Source organism: Haliotis rubra, unplaced genomic scaffold, assembly GCF_003918875.1.
Source record: "Haliotis rubra isolate DU_JTF1 unplaced genomic scaffold, ASM391887v1 Scf223, whole genome shotgun sequence".
NCBI lineage: Eukaryota > Metazoa > Mollusca > Gastropoda > Lepetellida > Haliotidae > Haliotis > Haliotis rubra.
Window position 1 is genome coordinate 886,197 of NW_025766259.1, and position 27,174 is coordinate 913,370.

At 40.5% G+C, this 27,174-nt stretch overlaps 1 protein-coding gene across 1 annotated transcript in view; it reads right to left on the bottom strand.

The window, feature by feature from the left end:
• LOC124277563 overlaps positions 1-22,813 on the bottom strand; it is a 66,886-nt gene extending 44,073 nt beyond the window's left edge. Inside the window, exon 1 of the mRNA XM_046713280.1 lies at positions 22,758-22,813. The gene's annotated coding sequence lies outside the window, so the exon portion shown is untranslated. The remainder of the gene's footprint in view (positions 1-22,757) is intronic.
• Positions 22,814-27,174: the final 4,361 nt, after the last annotated feature.

Consider the following 27,174-nt stretch of genomic DNA (forward strand, 5'->3'; position numbering starts at 1 on the left):
CATTCTGTATACCCATGTTTTGGAACGGCGGTGTAGCCTAATGGAACTGATTATGGCACTGTCAGTGTATCGAGTACATCACACAGATATCAGCAATGAAATAATAACAATTTAACCATCTTACCATCTCTTGTTCTTTTATAGTGCCCTGAAGAAAGAATGTGAAGGTTGTTTTTTTGACTCAATATACAAATACTGAGTGGCATTCACTCCAATGAAAACCCTCAACAGCTTTTTATTTATCAATCGCCTGAGGAGCGTTCGCCTGAGGAGCGGAAGGTAGCTGGTTCGATCCCGGGCCACATCATTCCAAAAGACGTTACAATATGGCACTTGTTGGTCCCTGCCTGGCGCTCGGCATTAATGAGTACAACAAGGACTGGTCGACTCGGAGTCAGTATAATGTGTCTGAATTGGGTATTCATGCTTAACTGCGGCATGGTATCTCAGTGAGCTAGTACTATAAAACCGCCTTAAGTCTGGGTTAGTACAAGCAGCCACACATACACACATTTGCACGTCGTCATATGAGCGAAACATTTATAAGTGCGACGTTAAACCCCATTTCACTTCACCTCACCTTTTTGTATTTATCCAGTCCAGATACGGCTTTCTGTCAATGAATTACCAAGTTATGTACTGACGGCTGGGTATCTGAGTTCGACACAAAATCAATAACTGGTGACAACTCCGCAAAGATAACGAACGGTATATGGACGGTATGACATAAGTTGAAACTCCCGTATGATAGATGTGCTTCCTTGTGCGGAGTATGGCAAAGTACGTGTTGGCATCCCAGTAACCAGTGCATGTACAGCGTGGAAATACATGTATTTAAATACAACAGACACGTTGCTCAAGCAAAACAGGTCTAAATGTTTTTCTTTTCTGCTTCTTTTTCGGTGATAAAGTTTCTTCTTACGTTGTAATGTTTGCTAATTTTATATCACATTTGTGACAATTCAAATTGTCCACACTCTTCAAAAATGTTGTTTACTGCATTAGTTTCAAAACAGTTTATTCATGTATAATTCAATGGTTAAAAAGTGAAAATTCACATGTCTATAGACAAGTGTTCGTCAATACCAGCCTTTATTGTTGTGTTTCTGTTTACTTGAGCCCACAAGCCCATGGCATCAAATTCAGTACTTTGTACGGCCACTATTGGCACCAATTACTACTCGGCACAGACTGGATCAGTCGACGAAGTCGTTCTTGCGGTATTTTCCCCCACTCTTCCTGCAATACGATGGCCGGTTGTGGAAGCGTGTTTTGTCGTTGACGTACACGTCGATCGAATTCTTCCCATAGGTATCCCATCGGGTTTAGATGTGGTGATAGAAGTCGCGTTGTCATGCTGGAACAACTCCCTCTGTCGGTCCATAATCGGAAGCATGTGATGTGCAAACACTTCGTTGACGTACCGATTCCCTGTCAAATTCCCCTGAGCCACTAATAAATCTGATATTTGTGTGCTGGATATGGCACCCTACACCATGATACTTAATCCACCGATGTTTGTCGATCTATCGAATGCAAATAGCGTCAAAACGTTCATTTCCACTGTAAACACGCTGTCTTCAATCTCACCGGTGAAGAAGAAATCGTGATTCATCACTGAACTAGACTCGCCTCCAGTTTCTAAGGTTCAAGTTCCGGACTCGATTGTGCCTTAAGAGATTGTGCCGATGGAAGTCTCTCAAAACAGGGGAGACAACTGGCCTTCTTGGTCGAAACCCCACTTCACGCAATCGGTTCCTGAAATTATTCTCAAATCACTGTTCAGTCTCTACGGCTGCGGCAAAACGATGACGCAAGTGAGCAACCCGGATGTAGCGGTCCTGGGCTTGGGTGGTAACGTTTGGACGGCCGCAACTCGGGCGATCTTGGGCGAAATTTGTCTGCAGGAAACGATCCCAAAGGATCTTTTCAGAAAGATATAGTATCCCACCGTCATTTGTTTTCGTTCAGAATCGGTTTTCGGTCAGACATTTTGTATAAGTTTTCTCATGATACGCTAGGAGATTTCGCGACATCAGGCAGATACATTCAGCCGAGAGTCGGAATTCTATCGCTCGGACTACGAAAATGCTTCGTGTCAAGATCAACAAGGTAAATATCAATAAATAGATGTGAAACTCCTATTTTACGACTGAGATTACTAATGTAAAAAAGTGACTTGCAAATAAATGCTACATCTTGATCAATCATAGCTTGTAAATTACACAGTAACTCGTCGTCTGTTTCTTTACGTCTTGTCATCATTTTGTCACATTATATATCACGTGACATTGCCATCGTAAAGAAAATCTATGGAAGATGGGAAGGGTCATCACTTATCGTTTTTCGAAAAACAGCAAATCGTTGTTTCTGAACAGAGATTAATAGCATATATTTAGTTTAGGTTTTGACGAATGGCCAGTATACTGGAAGGGGACAATAGCGCCAATATTCATCTGAGGCTTTGGAAAATGCGTATGAAGCCGTTATTGACGGAATGTCTGTTAGGAAAGCTGCTAAAAACTTTTCTGTTCCCTTTGCTACTCTCCGTGACCGTACTAGTGGGAATATTGGTATGGAGTGTTTAAAGTCTGGTCCTGAGCCTTTGTTGTCAATCAAAGAGGAGAGAAATCTTGTTGTTCATATTCAAGCAATGGCCGACTTTGGCTTTGGATATACACGTTCTGATGTTGCCGACCTTGCTACAGATTTAGCAATTCACCTGGGGAAGAAATCCAAAACCGACGAACCACGGTCTATGCAATGGTTTTATAATTTCTTGTCGCGTTGGCATGATCTCAAAGTCCAAAAACCAAGATCACTTGAGTTACAGCGTGCGAAGGCTACGTCCCACGAAACGGTCGGACACTACTTCAAAGAACTTGGACAGATTCTTGACAAGTACAACTTGAAGGATAACCCACATCGGATATACAACATTGATGAGAAGGGAATTGTGGAAAACCACACTCCTCCGTCTGTGGTATGGTCAAGTCAGGCCACCCCATATGCTGTCACCTGTCCGAGATCTAGCACTACTACGATTATAGGGTGCGGTAGTGCTTCAGGCGCCGTAATACCCCCGTATTTTGTTTTCAAGGGGAAAAGAATGCGTGAAGAAAACATGACAGGATCGACACCAGGAGCAGCCGGAACTGTTTCTGATTCTGGATGGTCGAAATCCGAAATATCTTGAACACCATTTCCTGAAGAATTCCGTCACAGCGTCTGTTAATCGTCCCTTGCTTATTTTCTATGATGGACATAGATTGCATGTGTCATTATCGCTGATAACCTGGGCTTGTGAACACAACCTTTGGACGTCTGCTGTTTTGGATCTTTTTCCAAGATTTACAACAATCTCCGACATAAATTCATGAGGATCAATGCCATCGTTGCTGTTGCAAAACATTCCGTTTGTGAACTGGCATGTAAAGCGTACTCCTTGGCATTAACTCCATCAAATCTACAGTCATCGTTCAAGACGTGTGGGATTTATCCATTTGATAACGGTACTGTAAGTCGCATTAACTTTGCCCCTTCAACTGTTTTTCACACCCCATGTGAAGACGCTGATAGATCCGAACGTGTCGACAATTCTAACGACAAAACAACAACATCGTCTGTCAAGACCTTTCTTTTTTTTCAAAACAGAGCGTTTTGACTGATAAATCGCAGTCTACAAAGGAGAGGAAAGTTCTTAGTGCGGTCGTCGGTGGCAAGGGCATTACAGAGGATTCAATTATGGAGAAAGTTAGAGAACATCAAGTTTGCAATCCCCCTGTGAAGAAAAGAAAATCTGCAAATAAAAAAACAAAATCGAGACAAAACATCATGACAGATAAATCATCGTCTCCTCAGCTAGGTACATCAGGCATTTACTTCCTTAGAATCGATCCCGTCGTTGATTCTTCTGACGAAGAAAATGAGATCACAGATGATGAACTTTGCTGTCACTGTCACAGATTTACACCACAGGAACTCGAAGGATGCCAGAGCATCGAGTTTGTCTCATGGGCAGAATGCACACACCCATCGTGCAAACACTGGGTTAACCTGAAAGTATGCACACCCGTAAGAGTTGTTCGTGCCACGTCAGTATTCTGGTGTCCTTGTCATGATGAGAAGGAGGAATAACTTGTGAAGATTATTTATCATGCCAGTACGGAAGCGTAGTAGGGCCACGGTGAAATTTTTTTTTGGTCTTACTATCTCCTACGTAGTACTTAATATCTCCTACGTAGGACTTAATATCTCCTACGTAGGACTTAGTATCTCCTACGTAGGACTTAGTATCTCCTACGTAGGCACCCGTGAAGAGCCACCTCCTCGTGGTGGGTGCTGGGTAACGCCAAGAGCTCTTCGATCCCCTGTTGTGGACCCGGGGGTATATTTGGTCCACCAACCTGTTTGCCGTGGGTTGCGCCCCTGTGTCGGTGGAGGACGGGATTCTGGTGGATGAGGCCACTGGAGCCAGGAACAGTGTTCCTTTTGCCCAACACACCACTTCGGCCCTTACTTCACCTAGACGGGAGGTTGAATGGGCCCGGTTCAACCAATCGGCTCGACATGCCAAGCCCTGTGCATTCTATTTTATATTGCACAAATTTGATTTATTTAAATGATCCTGTTTTGGGCTTTGGAAAAAAAAAGATTTCACAAATTTTGAATTGACTTTAAATTAGAACGATTGTTCCTTTTGCCTAGAGTCGTATGCCCAGAAGGCGGTGGCTCATGGGCCAATTCAGTGGAATAATTAAACTTTTAGTTTTTCTGCTGGAGTATATCATCTGAGTATCCTTGGTGCTCCAAGTCGGATATCCACTTGTTTTTAGCATTGTCTTTATGATACTCCATGGCGGGTGGGGAGCTCGGATGAAGAACCTTCTACGCTAAATATGGACTACCAAATCCCCCCAAAACGAAACAAACGTCAATTGGACAGTGATGATGACGACCAACGACCGTCTACCTCAATTGAATACTGGCCACGATTTTTAGTTCTCGAGACTCTTGACAAATCTCCTTTAAAATTTAACCCTTTTGCAGTGTCAAATGGTGTACATGGTATTGCAGGAGAGGTCCGCAATATCACACGATTGCGCTCAGGCTCTTTGCTCATCGAATGCAGCAGGAAACAGCAATCAACAAATTTGATGTCAACTCAGCTGTTTGTTGGAATACCGGTTTTGGTATCTCCACATAGAACTTTGAACACAAGCAAAGGAATCGTCAGAGACTGGGATCAACTATTTGCAGATATGAGTGAATTAGACATAGTCTCTGAAATGAAAGAACAAGGAATGACGTTTGTGAAACGATTCACAACACGGAAAAACTCTGAGACTAAACCAACAAACACTTACCTATTCCATTTTTCTTATCCAACTGCTCCAAAATCAATTAAAGCAGGGTATTGTCATCTCAACGTTGATATTTATATTCCCAACCCATTGAGATGTTTCAAATACCAAAAGTATGGTCATATGGTGTAAACAACTGCACAAATTCTATTACATGCGCTCACTGCAGCCAAAAAACCCATGTTACTGAAGATTGTTATAACAACCTTAAACAATGCACTAACTGCTTTGGTACTAATTCATCTCTTTCAAAAAAGTCCAATCTGGAAACAACTAATGGATATTAATAAAATTGAATTCACAAGGAATATTAGTTTTGTTGATGCCAAAAAACGTGTTGTTCACACACCAGAACCAAATGAGTCCTATGCTTCAGTTACGAGATCCGGAACTCATCAAAATGTAACTTCAACTGTGTCCACTTCATCAACACAATGCCAAACTAATTTGACATGGGTTGACTCTGATGCACCCAAGCTCTACTCTCCTGACCAGTCAACGCAAACCGTTGTATCAACATCCACAACAACTGCTAGAGCAATATGAATCTCGGCCATCTTCCCAGGGATAATCATCATCACAGTCTACTTCCAAACTTCCATCTGGAATTAATGGGAAGCAAGTATCGAAACAAAAAAACAAACCAATAAACGAATACCATAGTGGCAAAGCCTCAAAAGGGACAGAAGACAAAATCCAAATTTACAATAAGTTTGGATCTCTCGAAGACATGGATGTCTCTGAAAACATCCAGTACAGGGCTCATAGCTTGTCGCCCAAAAAACCGACAAGGGGTAGATCCCCAATCAACCCACCAAAGACATAGTTTCTTCACGTACTGTCCAATGGAATTGTAGAGGACTAAAGACCAACTTCAATGAATTACAGCTATTGATTCAGGATTAATAAGCATCAGCTTTCTGCTTACAGGAAACCTACCTGAAGCAGGCGGACGATTTTAATTTACGTCAGTTCATTGGATATCATTCTTTTTCTCCTCCGGGTGACAGGGCCACTGGAGGATCTTCAATCTTTGTTAAGTAGGATATTATCCATAGTCCTTTAACACTTAAAACTAATCTCCAAGCCTTTGCAGTGCGGATTACTTTTCACGTGGCTTTTACATTATGCTCGCTATATATTCCGAAATTCAGCAATTCATCTTGCTGATCTCCAATCGCTCTATAATCAACTTCCGAAACCCTGTGTTATCGTGGGTGACCTAAATGGTCATAACCCGATCTGGGGTAGTACAAACACTAACACTAAAGGTAAAATAATAGAAGATTTCTTCTCAGATAATGATCTCTGTATATATAATGATGATTCACACACTTACCTCCATCCTGCAACCGGCACTTACTCTTCTTTGGACTTGTCTCTGGCTGACTCTAACCTTCTCAATGAATTTGATTGGTCAGTCCATAATTACCTTTGTGGAAGTGACCACTTCCCAACTATACTTTCAGAAATACACAAGATGGAATTTTTCCAAGGCTAACTGGTCCTTGTAAGAAACTATGTGTAAATCAAAACTACAAACTAATTTTTTCAGTGATGTAGCTGATCCTATTCAGGTATTTTCTGACGCTTTAAATGATATAGCTGATCATTGTATACCAAAGTCCTCTACGAGTCCACATGTGCGGAAACCATGCGTAAGTTCAGATTGTAAACATGCTAGAAAAGCGAACCCAACTGTCCATAACTTGAATAAATTTAAAATACTTAATGCTAAGGCACCTCGTACCTTCAAACAAAACAAACGGCAGTCTTGGCGGGAGTATGTGTCCAAACTTAATTCTCGAACACCTATGTCCAAAGTTTGGAATATGGTGCAAAGGATAAAAGGTAAAGGTTCAAGATCTAGTGTTCATCATCTGAAGGATGGTGACACACTCAGTAAATCTGACATAGCAAATAAATTGGGAGAAACGTTAGCTCAACATTCATCTTCAACAAATTTTACACCGAAATTTAAAAAAACCTAAACACGCAGAAAAAAAGAAACGCAATTTTGCTTCAGATAATGGGGAGGACTATAATGAGGTTTTCTCCATTCATGAGCTGCATATTGCCTTGGGGCAAGCTCATGATACTGCTACAGGTTCTGATAATATTCATTATCAGTTACTTAAACATTTACCTGATTCCTGTTTAGAAACTTTATGAAATATATTCGTTCACATCTGGACAACGGGAAATTTTCCTTCATCATGGCGTAATGCTGTCGTCATTCCTATACCGACACCTGGCCGTGATCACACTGATCCTTCAAACTATAGGCCAATATCGCTTACTAGTTCTGTTTGTAAGACCATGGAACGAATGGTCAATAACAGACTAATATGGTACTTAGAAACAAATGAACTGATTACGGATATCCAGTGTGGGTTTAGGAAAAACAGAAGTACCATTGACCATTTGGTTAGACTGGAAACTTTTGTGAAGAATGGTTTTATTAATAAACAACACAACGTATCTATATTTTTTGACTTAGAGAAAGCTTATGATACCACCTGGAAACATGGAATTTTAACAGATCTTCATAACATGGGTTGGAGAGGCCGTTTGCCAAATTTCATATCACAGTTTTTGGCAAACAGGCATTTCCAGGTTCGAGTGGGATCCACCTTGTCTGATTTTTACGACCAAGATCAGGGTGTACCACAAGGCAGCATATTGTCGGTAACGTTGTTTAGTATAAAAATCAACAGCTTATCTAAAGTTTTAAACGACTCTATTGACGGGTCGTTATTTGTCGATGATTTTAATGTTTCATGTCGAGGTAAAAATATGCGCACAATTAAGAGACAGTTGCAAGTCTGTCTCAATAAACTCAATGATTGGTCCGAACAAAATGGCTTTAAGTTTTCTAAGTCTAACTAACTGCATCCATATCTGTCGTAAGTATACATCACATAAAGACCCAGACTTACATCTATCGGGTACCCCCATAAAAGTAGTTAAAGAAGCTAAATTCTTAGGTACATGTATCATATATGACCATCATCTTACATTCCTACCTCATATCAAATATCTTAAAACAGGCACCCATGAAAGGCCACCTCCTCGTGGTGGGTGCTGGGTCACGCTAAGCGCCTTTCAACCCCCCCGTTGTGGACCCGGGGGGGATATTTTGGTCCACCAACCCGTTTGCCGTGGGTTGCGCCCCTGTGTCGGTGGAGGACGGGAGGCTGGTGGTTGAGGGCACTGGGTCCGGGAACAGTGTTCCTTTGCCCAACACACCACTTCGCCCCTTACTTCACCTAGACGGGTGGTTGAATGGGCCCGGTTCAACCAATCGGCTGGTCACGTCATGCCCTGTGCATTATATTTGAAATTGCACAAATTTGATTGCTATTAATAATCCTGATAGGGGCATTGGTCAACTTACTTCACTAAATTTATATTGATTTACAAATTCAATTAATGTTAAATTTGCCTAGAGTCGTATGCCCAGAAGGCGGTGGCTCATGGGCCAATCTAGTGGATTTATTATTTATAATTCTTCTGCTGGAGTATCTCATCTGAGTATCCTTGGTGCTGCAAGTCGGAGGCCCACTTGCTTTTAGCATTGTCCTTGTGATACTCCGTGGTGGGTGGGGAGCTCAGATGATGAACCATACTAAACTTACTATGGCTTACACAACCCCCCCTTAAAAGAAACAAACGTCAGCTTGACAATGATGATGATGATGAACCACGACCGTCCACGTCAATCGAATATTGGCCACGATTTCTCGTGATCGAGACACTTGACAAATCAGCTATAAAATTAAACCCTTTTGCAGTATCAAAAGGTATACATGGTATCGCAGGTGAGGTAAAGAATATCAAAAGATTGCGTTCAGGATCCCTTCTTATAGAATGTAACAGGAAACAGCAATCAGCCAACCTGTTGTCAACCGAGTTGTTTGTTGGCGTTCCGGTATCAGTTTCTCCACACAGAACTCTGAACACGAGCAAAGGGATTGTCAGAGATCGAGATCGATTATTTGCTGATATGACTGAACTCGACATCGTATCAGAAATGAAAGAACAAGGAGTGCTTTTCGTTAAGAGATTTACAACCCGAATAAACTCTGAAACACAACCTACCAATACTTATCTCTTCCATTTTTCTTCTCCAACCATTCCAAAATCAGTTAGAGCAGGATATTGCAATATCAGTGTTGATATTTTTATTCCTAATCCACTGAGATGTTTCAAATGCCAGAAGTACGGACACGGTGCAAATAACTGTACTAACTCGGTCACATGCGCTCATTGCAGTGAGAAAACTCATGTTACTGAGGATTGCAATAATACCATTAAGAAATGCGTCAACTGCTCTGGGACACATTCTTCTTTCTCTAAACAATGTCCAATCTGGAAGCAACAAATGGAGATCAATAAAATTAAATTTACACAGAATATCAGTTTTGCTGATGCTAAGAAACTTCTTGTTCCCACACCGGAACCAAATACTTCTTATGCCTCAATTACGAGAGCGCCCTCTGCCGTCAGTCACAAAGTCACTGTATCCACTTCATCAACACTCTGCCAAACTGATCTGACATGGGTGGATACAGAAAAGCCTGAAATATACTCACCCAACCAGTCCACTCAGACAGCTGAATCAATTCCAAAAACACTTCAAGTTCAGTCACGGTCATCTTCTCCAGAACAATCCTCGTCATCATCATTACAGCCCATACCAAAACATCAATCACAAAATAATGGGAAACATATTACCAAGCATAAAATCAAAGCCAGAAATGATTTGCAAAAATGCCAAAGTAGCAGAGCCTCAAAGGTTCAAATGACCAAATCCAAATTTTTAACAAGTTTGGATCCTTAGAGGACATGGATGTGTCCGAAAACATCCAAATGCGGGCACATAGCTTGTCGCCCTCAAGGAAAGCAAGGGGTAGATCCCCAATAAACCCTCCGAAGAAATAGTTTCTTCACATATTATTCAGTGGAATTGCAGAGGCCTAAACACTAATCTTAATGAACTGCACCTATTAGTCCAAGACTTTAAACCTTCAGCTTTCTGCTTGCAAGAAACGTATCTAAAGCAGACAAATACTTTTGACTTCCGTCACTATAATGCATATCATTGTTTTTCTCCACCTGGTGCTAGAGCCACTGGAGGATCATCAATCCTTGTAAGGAATGATGTTATTCATAGCCCTGTTACACTAAAACTAATCTTCAAGCAGTTGCAGTGCGAATTACTTTGAACGTTACACTTACTCTGTGTTCATTGTACATTCCACCTTCATCAACTCTTCAGCAGGCTGAACTACAAACTCTCTACGATCAACTACCCAAGCCTTGTATATTCATGGGTGATTTGAATGGGCACAACCCTCTCTGGGGTGGTGTGGCCACAAACGCAAAAGGTCAAGTTTTGGAGGATTTTATTTCGAATAATAATTTATGTATATATAATGATGGTACAAATACATATTTACATCCTGGCACAGGATCATATTCAGCTCTTGATATGTCAATAACTGACTCCAACTTACTGAATGAATTTGAATGGTCAGTTCACGATGATCTCTGTGGAAGTGATCATTTTCCTACTCTACTAAAACCTGTAACCCCATCTGATGTTCCTCCATCATCAAGATGGAATTTTAGAAAGGCTAACTGGCCTCTTTATGAACTGCTGTGTGTTACGAAACTTAAACCTGAATTTTTTGTTGATGTTCCTGATGCTATCAAATGCTTTTCTGATGAACTGAACATCATAGCTGATGAATGTATACCAAAGTCCTCTGCAATTCCACATATTCGAAAACCTTGGTTCAACGATGAATGCAAACAAGCTAGAAAGGCAAGGAAAAAAAGCAGAACATTATTTCCGTCGCCACCCTATGGTGCATAACTTAAATAAATTTAAAATTTTAAATGCTAAAGCGCGCCGTACCTTTAAACAGAATAAACGCCAATCTTGGCAAAATTATGTATCCAAAATAAATTCTCGAACACCCATGTCTAAAGTGTGGAACATGATACAGAAAATTAAAGGTAAAGGTACCAAATCTAGCGTCCATCATCTTAAACATGGAGAACAATTACTTACTGATAAATCAGATATTGCGAACAAACTGGGGGAAACTCTTGCTAAACATTCTTCCTCTTCTAATTATGTACCTAAATTCCAACAATATCAAAAACAACAAGAAAAGAAAACTATTAATTTCAATTCAGATAACGGTGAAGACTATAATGAACTATTTTCTCTTCATGAGCTCCATACTGCTCTTGAACAAGCTCACGATACTGCTACAGGGGCTGATAACATACATTATCAACTCCTGAAGCATTTACCAGAATCCTGTCTAGAAACGCTTTTAAATATCTTTGATGATATTTGGACATCAGGTAACTTTCCTCCCTCATGGCGTGACGCTATAGTAGTACCTATACCTAAACCTGGACGTGATCATACGGATCCGTCAAATTATAGACCTATTTCACTCACTAGCTGTGTTTGCAAAACCATGGAACGAATGATAAATAATCGACTTGTTTGGTACTTGGAAACAAATAACCTTCTAACAGATATACAATGTGGTTTCCGTAAAAACAGAAGTACTGTCGATCACTTAGTGCGTTTGGAATCATTTGTTAAAAACGCTCTTATTAATAAACAACACGCTGTGTCTATCTTTTTTGATCTTGAAAAGGCATATGACACAACCTGGAAATATGGCATTTTAAAAGATTTACATGGCTTTGGTTTGCGAGGCCGTTTGCCTCAATTTATAGCCAACTTTTTAAAGGACAGACAATTTCAAGTCCGCGTGGGATCAACCCTGTCTGATCATTACAATCAGGATCAGGGTGTTCCACAAGGCAGTATTTTGTCTGTCACACTATTTAGTATAAAGATAAATAGTTTATCAAAAGTTTTAAACGATTCCATAGATGGCTCGTTATTTGTGGATGATTTTAATATTTCTTGTCGTGGTAAAAATATGCATACCATTGAACGGCAAATGCAGATGTGTTTAAACAAAATAAATAAATGGTGTCTTGAAAACGGGTTTAAATTTTCTAAATCCAAAACTAATTGTATACATTTCTGCCGTAAATATAAACCGCATAAAGATCCCGGAACTATCTCTAAATGGCACACCCATCAAAGTTGTGAAGGAGGCCAAGTTCTTAGGTCTTATTTTTGATTCGCATTTAACTTTTCTGCCACACATTAAGTCACTTAAAGCTAAATGCCTGAAGGCACTTGATCTGTTGAAAGTCGTTTCCAATTCTAAGTGGGGAGGGGACCAAACTACCCTCCTACACCTCTACAGATCTCTCATCCGTTCGAAACTTGATTACGGCTCCATTGTATACGGTGGAGCCTGTAAAAGCAACCTTAAAATACTTGATTCTATCCATCACCAAGGTCTAAGACTTTGTCTTGGATCTTTTAGAACCTCTCCTATTGACAGTCTTTACGTCGAGGCCGATGAGCCATCTCTTAACCAACGCCGTATAAAATTATCCTTGCAGTATGTAACTAAACTATATTCTAACGAGTCAAATCCTGCATTTAATTGTGTTTTTCATCCTCTCTACGAGGATTTATACGACAAAAAGTCTTCTCTCTTGTTCCGCCTCTTGGGCTCAGAATTCAGCCATTTATTGCTGCTGCCGGCATTGAGCTGGAAAATATAGCTCCTTCCCGTCTTCTTTCTTCTCCTCCTTGGCAATTGGTTAGGCCACAAGTCGACCTAACACTCACTAAATTTAAAAAATCAGAAACTAATGACTTACTATATAAACAAGAATATAATCAATTAAAAAGTACATATAATACATATAAATCCTTATTTACAGATGGGTCCAAGGACAGTGACGCGGCTGCTTGTGCCACTGTCATTGGGTCCAAAACAATATCTTCCAGATTACCCAATGACAGTTCAATTTTCACAGCAGAAGCAAACGCAATACTAACAGCTCTTAACTATATAAATAGACACCCTAAATATAAACAATATATCATATTTTCAGACTCTCTTTCTTGCCTTCAGGCGATTAAAAATATTTCTTGTAAACATCCACTTTTAATAGAAATTATAGAATTATATAATGATCTTGCAACTGGCCAATGCGACATCGTCCTCTGTTGGTTACCCAGTCACGTTGGTATTTCTGGGAATACAATGGCCGATCTTGCTGCAAAGGCAGCACTCAACAAATCTGTGACACCACTTCTTATTCCTTACTCTGATTACAAAGCTAGCATTAGAACATACATCCGCGATCTGATGCAAAAGAAGTGGGACACCCAAGTAGGTATTAATAAATTACATGCCATAAAACCCTACATTGGTTACACCTACTTGGGTTGTCAGTCCAGATTTGAAGAGGTCATCATGCGACGATGTCGTATTGGCCACACTAGATACACTCATGGGTACCTATTGCAAGGTGAGGATCCTCCGTTTTGTATCCCTTGTGATGAGAGAACCACGGTCAAGCATGTCCTGCTTGACTGTGTTGAATTCTCCATCATAAGGGGTAGATATTTTAATGTCAAAACAATAAAGGACCTTTTTAGTAATGTTAACTATCATTTAATCATTGATTTTTTAAAGGAGATAGATCTGTTAAATGAATTTTGATATATGTTTTGTAGATAGATAAGGTTTTATAATTGGTAGTTTAGATTATCAACTTAGATTGTTAGTGGCTGTACCCTCAAAGGGGGTTGAAGTATTGTAAAATTATTGTCCTCCTGAGGGGGTACGTAAGTCCCAACACATTTAGAGTAAATTTAGGCTTACCACGTTTTTAATCGTAGAATATGTGTGCTTTTAATTTATGGCTAGATTTCTCTTCTGTCGCCAATGGCTGAAGGGTTGGTGTAAATCCAACTAGGATCCATGTAGGTAGCAAAAGTAATGTAAGTCCCCATGGTTCCTAGTATGGTGATCTACCTTCAGTTATTGGCGATCTATAGTCCGTTTTTATATTGTATTGTCATTTCAAATTAACATATTTTAGTTTAATTGCTGGTTTTACATACATATCTGTGATATTCTAGTTGTTTTACTGCCCTTCGTTGGCAGGTTTTTTATATTATACACATATTCCATTTCAATCTCAAATGTTCTCGTCACGATATGGCTGAAATATTGCCGATGTGACGTTAAATAATAACTCACTCACTCACTCACACTCTTAAAACAAAATGTCTGAAAGCTTTGGATCTCTTGAAAATTGTCTCTAACTCTAAGTTGGGAGGTGATCAGTCAACCTTCCTACACTTGTATAGATCGTTGATCCGTTCCAAGCTTGATTATGGTTCCATCGTCTATGGTGGAGCTTGTAAAAGTAATCTTGAAGTGCTTGATTCTATTCACCATCAAGGTCTAAGACTATGTCTTGGATCTTTCCGAACTTCTCCTATTGACAGTCTTTACGTTGAAGCTGACGAGCCATCCCTAAAACAACGCCGAATTAAACTCTCGTTACAGGACATAACCAAGTTATATGCTAATAAGTCTAACCCTGCTTACAATTGTGTATTTAATCCTCTGTATGAAGATCTTTACGGTAAAAAGTCATCGCTAATTCCACCTCTGGAAATACGAATTCAACCTTTTATTTCAGCTGCTAATATTGCACTCACTAACATATCTCCTTTCCGCCTGCTCTCGTCTCCACCTTGGCAGTTGGTCCAGCCAAGAGTTGACCTGACATTAATCAAACTAAAGAAATCAGAAACAAATCAGTTACAGTATAAACAAGAATTTAATCAATTAAGAAGTACATATAATACATATAAATCTATATTTACAGATAGATCCAAGGATGTTGGCCCAGTTGCTTGTGCCACTGTCATTGGATCCAAAACATTATCAACTAGATTACCAGATCACGCTTCCATGTTTACAGCCGAATCAAAGGCCATTCTAAATGCCCTCAGATATATCAAACAGTCTAAACATAAGGACTTTATTATTTTTTCGGACTCGCTGTCTTGTCTTCAAGCAATTGAAAACAATTCGTGTCAGCATCCTGTTTTACTTGACATGATAGAACTACATAATAATCTTGCTACTGGCCAATACGACATCGTCTTTTTTTGGTTACCCAGCCATGTTTGAATCACTGGTAACACAGTGACCGACTCTGCTGCAAAGGCCGCTCTCAACAAATCTGTGACACCACTTCTAATACCTTATCGTGATTATAAACCAGTTATAAGAAGTTACATCAGGGGTTTTATGCAGAAGAAGTGGGACACCCAAGTAGGTATTAATAAATTACATGCAATAAAACTAACTATCGGTTACACCTACTTGGGTTGTCGGTCCAGATTTGAAGAGGTCATTCTACGACGATGCCGTATTGGCCAGTCTCGATACACTCATGAGTATTTACTTAAAGGTGAGGATCCTCCATTTTGTATCCCTTGTGATGAGAGAATCACAGTCAAGCATATCCTGCTTGACTGTATTGATTTTTCCATCACAAGGGATAAATATTTCAGTGTCAAAACAATGAAGGATCTTTTTTTTAATGTACGTTCTCATTTAATTATCGCATTTTTAAAAGAAATTGAATTATTAGATAAATTTTGTTTAAATATGTTTTGTAAATATATAAATGTCATTTATTATCAATGGTAGTATAAATTAGCAAACCGCGATTGTTAGTGGCTGTATCCTCAAAGGGGGTTAAAGTATCGTAAAATTATTGTCCTCCTGAGAGGATACGTAAGTCCCAAAACTTTAGTTCAACCATGCTTTTTAAGCGTAGAATATTTGTTATTTTAAATTATGGCTAAATTCCCTTCCATCGCCAGCGGCTGAGGGGATGGTGTAAATCCAGCTAGGGCTCATGCAGGTAGCAAACGTAATGTAAGTCCCCATGATCCCTAGTATGGTGATCTACTTTCAGTTGTTGGCGATCTATAGCCCGATTTTATATTGTGATGTTTTGAAATGATTTAGCATTTTACACTGAACTCAAACTAGTTTTAATCCAATTGTGATATTTTAGTCGTCATACTGTCCTTCGCTGGCAGGTTTTCAAATTAGTATACATATGTTTATTCCTAGTACGTAACTTTTTGTCATCACAATATGGCTGAAATATTGCCGATGTGACGTTAAATATTCACTCACTCACTCACTCACTTATCTACTGCGTAGGACATAGTATCTCCTACGTAGGACTTAATATCTCCTACGTAGGACATAGTATCTCCTACGTAGGACTTAGTATCTCCTACGTAGGACATAGTATCTCCCAAGTAGGACAAAGTATCTCCCACGTAGGACATAGTATCTCCTACGAAGGACATAGTATCCCCTACGTAGGACTTAGTATCTCCTTCGTAGGAGTTAGTTTCTCCTAAGTGGTTATCTCCTACGAAGGACTTAGTATCTTCTACGTAGGACTTAATATCTCCTACGTAGGACTTAGTATCTCCTACGTAGGACTTAGGATCTCCTACGTAGGACTTAGGATCTCCTACGTAGGTGTTAGTATCTCCTACGTAGGACTTAGTATATCCTACGTAGGACATAGTATCTCCAACGTAGGAGTTAGTATTGCCTAAGTGGTTATCTCCTACGTAGGACTTAGTATCTCCTACGTAGGACATAGTATCTCCTACGTAGGACTTAGTATCTCCTAAGTGGGTATCTCCTTCTTCGGACTTAGTATCTCCTACATAGGACATTTTATCTCCTACGTAGGACTTAATATCTCCTACGTAGGACTTAGTATCTCCTACGTAGGAGTTAGTATCTCCTAAGTGGGTATCTCCTACGTAGGACTTAGAATCTGAAACGGTCGACTTAAAGCCCCAGACACGCACGCAATCTCCTGTTTCACTGTTTCAGTCACTGTAAGAGTCTACAGTCATTCGTTTCATTCACTATTAGAGTCTACATCTACAGTTATGTGTTTCATTTACTGTTAGAGTCTACTATCATTAGTTCACTGTTATATGTTGCACTTTGTTACACTTTACTATTATGCATTGGGTTTTTCAGAGGTCGTTGCACATGAATAATAATCTGCGTGTACAGACGTATCTTAGACTATAGGGGACAATCTATGTGCACGTATCCCCTTAGATTTATACAAATAACTATAATGACAATTCTTTGCCTTTTTGAATTTCGTATTGTGTTACGCCGCACTCAACACTTGTCCACCCCAGTCAAGTCAACCTGTAAACAATTACGAATAAAACCGCAAACGAGCGTTGCATACGATCCAACTTAGCCCTATAAAGACAAGCAACAACTTGCGGAGGTCGTGTTTAACCCGAGTTTCATATCACAACCTCACCCCAACCATCCCACCCACCTCTCTCTCTCTGTGTATTTGTGTGTGCTTGTGTGTGTGTGAATAGATGTATGTATGAAAGATTAAACATAACCATACCCAAACCTGCATAACTGCAATTAGAACAGGGTCCACGTCACCCTAACGTTATACACACACAATAGCACTGTACAGTAACACTGCGTTAGTGTCATGAATATTCACTGATTCACATTTCGACTAACGTCCTGCATAGCCAAACATTTCTCAACTTAATAACCATCCTTAAAAGGATATATTAAGTCCTACGTAGTCGACATTTCTTGTGAAATATTTTGGAATTATTCTTTCTTCGTTTCTGTGTGCGACGAATGTTAACTTGTATAGATATGGCTGAGACTGTTTGATTGACACCAGCATCCTATAAAATTATGTCCCTGCCACACCGCTATACCGCCTCCTGTAAACCTTAAAACAGCCGACCAATCATTTGAACGAAAACTGATGACGTCACATCCATGCAGCGATGTTTGGACAGCAAAGTTAACGGCCGACAGAAGTGTTTACACACGAGGTAATCTTATCGAATTTATTTATGTTGTCAATAAATAACCACTTTCAAGGGTAAGATAGACAATATCAAGATTTATTATGCATTGTCTGAAATACGCGGCGGGATTTCTTATGTGACCGAAAACCGATTATACGAGGATATGTTTGTAGCTCTGCTCTCCTAGTGTTAGCATGTCTATTTAAATGGTTCAGACCTAGCCTGGTCTTTTCATCACATATTTCCAACACGTGATTTGGATTCGTTAACAACTGCATCTGACCTTGAACTCAACCGTTAAAGATCCGTGTTAGAAATGGTCTTAAGTAACCCGTGCTTGTCATAATTGGCGACTAACGGTATCCGTTGGTCAGGCTCGCTGACATTGTTGACAGATGTCATCGTGTCCCAGGTGTGTAGATCGATGTTCATGCTGTTGATCCCTGGATTGTCTGGTCCAAACCGACCGCCTCCGTGGTGTGTTAGTTAGAGCGTCCGCCCGGAGAGCGGTCCCTGCCTGGCGCTCGGCATTAATGGGTACAACAAGGACTGGTCTATGGTGTCCTATAATTGCCATCGCGTGGCGCGTAAAAAAAGAACTACGTCGTGGACGACGTCGCCCACGACGTCGCATAAAAAAGACGACGTCGCGCGCGACGTCGCTTTCTAAAATATATTTTGGCTACAAAAATAACGTGGACGACGTCCTGGGCGACCTCGTGGGCGACGTCTGTCTATATCGAGTGGTTATCGGCCTCTGAACGTGGCTGACCAAGGTTACGTCTAAAAGAAGAATCGTTAAACGAAACAGGATTTAAAACGCAAAAATGCTTCAGTCATTCCCGATAAACATTTCTGTCGACCCGAAAATGTTTTTACGCCTATATCCAATCAAATACCATCCTAGAAGGCCACTGTTCATTGTATGTAAGGCATACCCATTTGCAAATGAAAAGATCTCTTCCCCACACTCTAAACATAATCACCGCCACTATTGTTCGGTCCGGCATATAATACTGATCTATGGATTTAAACACATTTCAAGATACATGTGTGAGGTTTAAGTTGCTTTTGACAGCCCGGGCCAAGTCGGGCCGAACAGACTGAACACTTTTGATTGAGGCTATTTTGAGGGAGGGCAGACAAGGGTTTCACTTTAACGGAGCAGTTACCTTTACATGAGGCATTTTGTAACATTTCAATGTGATATGTAGGTAGATATAATACTAATGTATGGATTTAAGCACAATTAAAGATACACCTTTGAGGTGTTAGGTGCCTTTGACGACTCGAGCCAAGCCGGACCGAACGCTTGTGACACAGTGTGTTTGTTGAGAATATATAGAAAATAAGGCTTCACTTCGAGCAACGTGTTTGCTTAAAATACTACGCTTTGCGACTCTATAAAGAAGTATTTAGGTACTAGTAGATATAATACCATTTTGCCTTTCATGTGTACTAGCAAATTTAAGCATATGCATTCGCGCTGGCTATCGGATTTGGGCTGGTGTTGTTTACGGTTTAGAATACAATGAAAACACATAAGAATATTTGTGTGTGTAAATGTATACTTTCTTTGATCCTTTATAACATATTACAAAAGGTTGTGATTTAATATATTTCTTTTAACATATATAATCATGTCATAATTTCCCATATAATATGGGGAGCAAATTATTTCGAAGCCATTGAAAATGTCCATGCATCCTATTTTAAAAGATTTCTTACAGAAGGTACATTTGCTTCCAATAAAGCCATACTTAGCGAAACAGGACCCTATAACATGCATATTGAGAGTCAAATGAGAGTTATTAGATACTGGATTAAACTTACAAGAATGCCTGATTATCGCTACCCCAATCAAAGCTGTCAAATATTGTTATCACTGAATAAAATGGAAAGTATTCATGGGCTTCAGATGTGAGAAATATGTAATTTTCTAGCGAGTTTTCTTATGTTTGGTTTAAGCAAGATGTTGGTGATATAAAAATGATTTGTCAACATTTAAACAACGAATAAAAGATATATATTCAGAGTTGGTACGCATCAGTCAATTCATCCAGTTTTCTTAGTCATTATTCACAATGTAAATCGATGTTCGGACCTGCAAAATATGTCAGTGTTCTTAATGATAAGTCCCTTTTAAGATTTCTTTTGTAAATTTAAAATCTCTCTACATGCCTTAAAAATACAACCTTTCAGAAAAGATAATAATACATTGGAAGATTTATCATGTTCTTATTGTTCTTCTGGTAAAACTGAAGACGACCGACACTTATTATTAGTCTGTAAGACTTTCTCTGCCTGCCGAAAGAAGTATTTAAAATGCACTAATGATGCCCCACAAACGATATTCAATGTACTTAATTCTAATAATGCTGATATTATTAAATCTGTTGCCATTTTCATGAAACATTTGATGTCCATCCGTAAATCACATGTAAAATCATAATTTAATGTCACGTGACCAATAGTTGTAATTGAGTAACTTCAATTGTACTCTGGGCCACTGGGCCTTAACTACTGAATAAAACCTGTGTGACTGTCTGTCTGTCTGTCATTGTCCAGGTACTCCATCAATGTCGGGTGGTTATTTGCAAGCCTGAACTTCAAGGTATCTAGTCGTTCCTCCAAATCTCTGTACTTCTATTTGGGGACAGTCTTTGGCCGGCATTGTACTGAAGCATCTTTGCCTCGTTCAGTCCTCGTTCATCTTCCAGGAACTTGGCCATCTCGAACAGGATGGGATGTTGTTTTACCACAACCTTCGTGAGACGGCCATGCCAATTGCAACCCCGGAGGTTGTTGTTTGTGCGGGGGCCGTCAGTATTTTTGGTACAGTCCGCTGTGTACAGGTCCGTGGTTGTGGTCTCCAGGTATTTAAGAAATTATGTCCTTCACTGTTAAGACTGATATGCAGTCGTTCTGAATGCATCTCCACGAGATCCATTTTCCCCTTTTCTTCTTGTTCACAATAAACATATAACCATTTACATATATGTATGTTCCACCACGAGAAGTATAAAGCAACCTATTGTGCATTTTCCATGACTGAATTTGTGGAAATGATGATGAAAACTGTCAATTCCAACATTCTTATAGCTTGCACGTTTATGTTAGAAATTTAATAACTCACTACTAATGAACTGAGTGAACTAAACTCACTCACTAAACCCGCTGGTTCACATGTCAACCCGCTGGTACAAAAGTCATATTTCGTTTCCTGAGTGGAGACATTTTACATTTTGTAGAAAACCAGTGTATTGATCCCTTAAAACAACACCGTTTTCACAACATCAAACATCAACTAAATTTGACAGAATTTTTTACTTAAGGTGTTCTGGCGCTAACCCCTCGATTGGTTTACTTAAATAAGTAGTAATGTTAAACATGAAATCGGTGATTAGAGATCAATAGCAGTTCAACTGCACCACAAAAGGTTATTCCCCGATTTTCTAATATAACAATTTCTAAACACGACGTCGCCTTCGACGTCGTGGACGACGTCGATTTTGTATTTTTGTCGTAGATCATTCTTGTGTATTTCTGCACGACGTCGTGGACGACGTCGTCGTCGACGTAGTTCTTTTTTTACGCGCCACGCGATGGCAATTATAGGACACCATATACACACGCATGCACGTCGTCATATGAGCAAAATATTCTCAAGCACGAGGTTAAACCCAATTTCACCTCACCTCACCTGGTCCAAACCTGACTATTTACAGACCGCCGCCATATAGCTGGAATGTTGTCGAGTGCGGCGTAAAACTAAACTCTCTCACTCCCTGATATTGCTAATTAAAGAGGTGATTATGAAGAGTTCTTTCAGCCGAAATATGATGTATTAAATTAACCAAATCAAGGTACAACAAGGACTGGTCGGCTCGGAGTCAGTATAATGTGTCTGAATGGGGTATTCATGCTTCACTGCGGCATGATATCTCAGTGGGGTAGTACTATAAAACCGCCTATGTCTGGGCTAGTACAAGCAGCCACACATACACACATTTGCACGTCGTCATATGAGAGAAACATTTTTAAGTGCGACGTTAAACCCCATTTCACTTCACCTCACCTTTTTGTATTTATGGGTATCTAAGTTCGACACAAGATCAATAACTGGTTACAACTCCGTAGAGATAACGAACGACGGTATGACACAAGTTTACAATCCCGTATGATAGATGTGCTTTCTGATGCGGATTACGTGTTGGCGTCCCAGCAACCAGTGCATGTTCAGCGTGGAAATATCTAAACACAACAAATACGTATGCTCAAGCAAAACAGATCTGAATTAAGAAGTATCAATGACTGACTGGCTGACTGAGTTTTGTTTTACGCCGCTTTTAGCAATATTCCAGCAGCATCACGGCAGGGGACACCAGAAATGGACTTCACACATTGTGCCCATGTGGGTATTCGAACCCAGGTCTTCGGCGTGATGAGCCAACACTTTAACCATTACGCTACCCCGCCGCCCAAGTATCAATGATACAATTAATGCAATTTGTTGTGGAGTTCATATTAATATACACGAAATATCTTACCTTAACTATAGCTGATTAAATTTGTCAATGTTCTATATCGTCTGTGCAAGATTTCCTGTCCTGATGTTTCATTCTGTGTTCCACCAGATAGTCATATGCCATGCAGGTGCGGTGGTGAAATCATACAGCGTTTCGGAAACTATAAACTAAATAATGCAATGACGTTTGTTACGCTCATGTCACCTTCAGTGGTCTCAAGTGTACGGGAGGAGCTTATGTGATAAACCACGTGACACAACTCAACGTGTTAAGAACACTTACCTGTGGCTGACGATATATCAAGTACAAACCTGCAGGTTATGTGTCCTCAAAACGGGCAAGTCCTCTCGACATTCTGCACGTTTTAGCTATCATTGATATGTCTTTGTTATATCCTTACATTTCAGGACTTAGTATCTCCTACGTAGGTCATAATAGCTCCTACGTAGGTCATACTATCTCCTGCGTAGGACTTAGTACTCAGTATCTCCTACATAGGTCAAAGTGTCTCCTACGTAGGACTTATAACTTAGTATCTCCTACGTAGGACTTTATTAATTTATTTTTTATTTCATTGGTTCCCAAGATTACAATATTGCAGATATACCAAGCCGTGATACGTACGGCTTAAAGTAATATGGCTACATGATGTACAGGTGAGATATTTTTGTATTAATATATACTGAGTCAAAAAAGAAACTTCACAAAATGTAATTTAAAAAATAATGAATAATTTTTCTCTGATGATACATCTATGTATCCGAAATGGGATCCCTATCTGTCGACTCTAGAAAAACGTTAGCAAAACCCACTCAAACCCATCCATTCGTCGTGCAAATGGCGTTAGTGCCAAATCAGGTTTTGCACGTGCAGTCGAAACACGTGATCTTTGCATCGAAGTTTTCTTCATATGCACGTGTTTGCATTGGCCTGAAGAATTGAAAAAAACACTTTTAAACCACAGTTCTAACGGTACTTGAAATGCCACGATTGTCAAATGTGCAACGTGAACGTGCCGTTGGCATGCTGCAAGCAGGAAGATCAGTTACTGACGTCGCAAGAGCAATGGGATGCAGCCGTCGTACTGTGTATGACTGGCAAGGTCGTCTGCAACAAACTGGCACCACTTCTGATCGCCCAAGGTCGGGTCGTCCACGTGTGACGTCACGAGCAGAAGACCGTCAAATCGTCCTACGTCACCTACGTGACAGATTTCTGCCGGCTACACGAACCAGGGCTGAGATGTTTAGAGGTCGACTGTCCTCACAGACCATTCGAAATCGGTTGCAGGCTGCCAATCTCCATTCTCGACATCCATATCGTGGGCCAATATTGACGCCGTTTCATCAACGTCAACGTCTGCTGTGGGCCCAACGTCACCTCCGATGGACCCAGAGAGACTGGAATCGAGTCGTCTTTAGCGATGAATCCAGGTTTATCCTCAGATTCGCGGACGGCAGGCACAGAGTCTGGAGACGACAACGTGAACGGTATGCCCTATGTTGTGTACAGGAAGTCGACAGATTCGGGGGCGGAATTTGCATAGTGTGGGGTGCTTTCTGTGGGAACAACCGTTCCCGACTTCTGGTCATCCGTGGAAACCTCACAGCTGCTGCTTACCGAGACCAGGTGCTCACCCCTGAACTCGTTCCTTTCATGGCGGCTCATGGCCCAGGTCTACAGTTCCAGCATGATAATGCTCGGCCGCATACCGCGATGTTGACACGAAATTTCCTTCAAAAGGCTGGAATCAACGTCATGGACTGGCCATCGAGGTCCCCTGACCTTAATCCAATAGGGCACGTTTGGGATGCACTTGGGAGAAGGCCTCGTGGTCTTAGGAACCAACCTCAGAATTTGCAGGAACTTGGCGCTGCCTTGCAAGAGCTATGGTGCAGAATCCCCAACCACGTGTTCAGCATCAGGTAGTCGATGAGGAGACGGTGTTTGGCAGTGGTGAATGCGCGGGGCGGCCACACACGATATTTAACTGAGAAATTTCGCATTTTTATTCTTGTGACTTGACATTCTGTATACCCATGTTTTGGAACGGCGGTGTAGCTTAATGGAACTGATTATGGCACTGTCAGTGTATCGAGTACATTACACAGATCTCAGCAATGAAATAATAACAATTTAACCATCTTACCATCACTTGTTCTTTTATAGTGCCTGAAGAAAGAATGTGAAGTTTCTTTTTTGACTCAGTATATTAGAATCTACTGTTTCATTCACTATTAGAGTCATGTGTTGAACTAATTGTTGCACATTACTGTGTTGGACCGACTGATATACTTTACTGCCTTGCGTTCAGTTTGCTCTACTATTACTTGTTGCAGTTAGTTCACTGTTATGTATTGCACTTTCTGTTACACTTTACTATTATGCGTTGGATATTGCAGAGGTCTTTGCAGTCATAATCTGCGTGCACAGACCTGTCTTAGACTATCGGTGGCAATCTATGCATGTTTATTCCCAGAATTCAGAAGCCGGTAGGGTGTAGTAGCTACGCCCACACAAAAAATGTTTGTCAACAATATTTTCCCTGACCTTCCTCCAAGATAAAAGACTACGTCACCATCAACTTGCGAATAATTATTACAGCCTGTTGAGTTTTTGGAATTTCACATCATGGGGATTCTGTGTTAGAACTAGACACCAGTAACCTATGCTTGTGGTCCGAGAGGACTTCAAGCGGATCGGGTCGGTAGGCTATGCGACCTTTTGTAATGCGAGTGTCAATGATTATAGGTCATTATATGGCTTTTGTGTTACAGCGGTGTACAAGTAAGTAGAATGACAATTTTTGCCTTTTTTGAATTTCGTATTGTTTTATTCAGCATGTATTCAGCACTTTTCCACCCCAGTCAAGACAACCTGTAAACAACCACGAACAAACAAACCAGTGGTTGATATTATGACGATTCGGTGTCGCGCAAACACCGAGCGTTGTATCCGATCCAACCTTGCCCCATCTGAAGACAAGCAACAACTTGCTGAAAACGTGTTTTAACCAGAGTTTCAGATCATAACCTCCTCCCATTCCCCCTACCCCTCTTTGTATGAAAAGATATATATGTATGATAGATCAAACCTGACCATACCCAACCGTCCATGACTGCAATTACCAATAGAACAAGGTCCACGTAACCCTAACGTAATACAAATGCACAAAATCACTGTATAGTAATACTGCTTTTGTGTCATGAATATTCACTGACTCACATTTCTACCATCTGACGTCCTGCATGACCAAACATTTCTCAACTTAATACCCATACCATACAACCCCACACGCCTGCCAAAGATCGCAATTACGACATTAAGCGTCACTCAGTACCCCGATTCGAAATACCTCCTAACCATTACCAGTCTTTAAGTAGACATAAACTGTAATATAAAAGAAATTATTGATGTTGCTAGACATAATAATTACGTGTGGCACATCCACATAATTGCAGGATTCTTATCAAATTCCCTTTACACCTCACCGACAATATTTGTGTATATATGCACCTCGTCATACAATCGCACCCCCAACATTTTGATTGTGCTTAGTAAAGCTCATTAAACTGTTTAGATGGCCTCATGTGAGCATTCAGTTAGAAAATTGATAACACAAGACCGAATTTGAGCACTAATTGAAGGTTTAATTGTAGCAAATTAATGTTCACTAATATCACCGTAAAATAAGGTGAAATAAGTATGGCTGCCGGGGTCGTTACAACAGACACACAACGCAGTTCACATTTCATTAATGTTGAACACACCAGTAAGGTCTACAATGACTGGCTAACTCAGTATCTGGTGTAACCGCCTCGCACTTGGATAATATTTTCTACACGCCGTCTCATGCTGGCCACCAGACGTCTGATTCTCTGTTGGGGGATCTGCTGCCACTCACCATGCAATGCATGGGCCAATTCCTGAAGGTTCTCACCCTATGTCCCCAAATGTCCCACAAATGCTCAATAGGATTCATCGCTGGACTTCTGGCTGACCATAGTAGGGTATCAAATGCTGAACAACAGCTCGAGCACGATGTGTTCTGGCTTTATTGTCCATGATGACTGGACGTGTGGCGAGAGCATGGTTATCGAAATGGGGCACTGCAGCACCGTCCAGGATCAAGTTCTGGTACATCTGTCCATTCAATGCCCCGGGAACTGTGATGAGGTCAAGTTTACAGTCATAGGAACAACACCCCCACACCATGACGGATCAACCCCCCAAAAGGAGCTTCAGCTTGGATGTTCCTCTGATCATATGCTGTAAATCTCTGCATTCAACCTCGTGCCCTCCCGTCTGTATGATGCAGCAATTATCGGCTTTCATCGGACCATCTTCTTCATGTCTTCAGGTTCCAGCGAGCACGTGCTTGGCACCAGGCTAAACGGGCATGGTGGTACTGACTTTTTAGGAGTGCTCTCAATCTCAA